Genomic DNA, 400 nt, shown 5'->3' with positions numbered 1-400 from the left:
ACTAAAGAGTAGTGAGATTAATAATATTAAAATGGATTATACTCAATCCATTCATGACTAACTAAACAGCCAGAAGCTCCGCCCTTTTCGTAAATCTAATCTTATTCTGGGTTGCGGTAACAGGTAACAAAACATATCATGGTTTAGCTATGCATCTGTTTAATAAAAATGTAGATGTTAACTGAAGCGGGGAACTCGAAGCTACACTGCTGATACAATTAAACCTCCAGAGTCGACACCGGGAAGGAAGATAAAAATGGCAACATAGAACATCAAAAGTCGAGAGCTTTCGACGTAACTCTGAACTCGAATCACACAAATCATTTTACTGTAAAATCCTTTAGAAATAAACTGTTGGGATGAAGTGCGAAATTTCCTCGTTTAACCAATAACCGGTCGA

The 400-nt window shown here is 37.0% G+C and overlaps 1 protein-coding gene across 1 annotated transcript in view; it reads left to right on the top strand.

The window, feature by feature from the left end:
• The window catches only part of LOC134816726 (arginine and glutamate-rich protein 1-A-like), a 1,122,901-nt gene that overhangs the window by 525,816 nt on the left and 596,685 nt on the right, over nt 1-400 (top strand). The gene's annotated exons all lie outside the window — the stretch shown is intronic.

The sequence above is a fragment of the Bolinopsis microptera genome, chromosome 6 (genome assembly GCF_026151205.1).
Source record: "Bolinopsis microptera isolate Bmic1 chromosome 6, MBARI_Bmic_1.0, whole genome shotgun sequence".
In the NCBI taxonomy this organism is placed as follows: Eukaryota; Metazoa; Ctenophora; class Tentaculata; order Lobata; family Bolinopsidae; genus Bolinopsis; species Bolinopsis microptera.
Note: the sequence above shows the minus strand (reverse complement) of the source record. Positions and strands in the feature narration are given on the sequence as shown.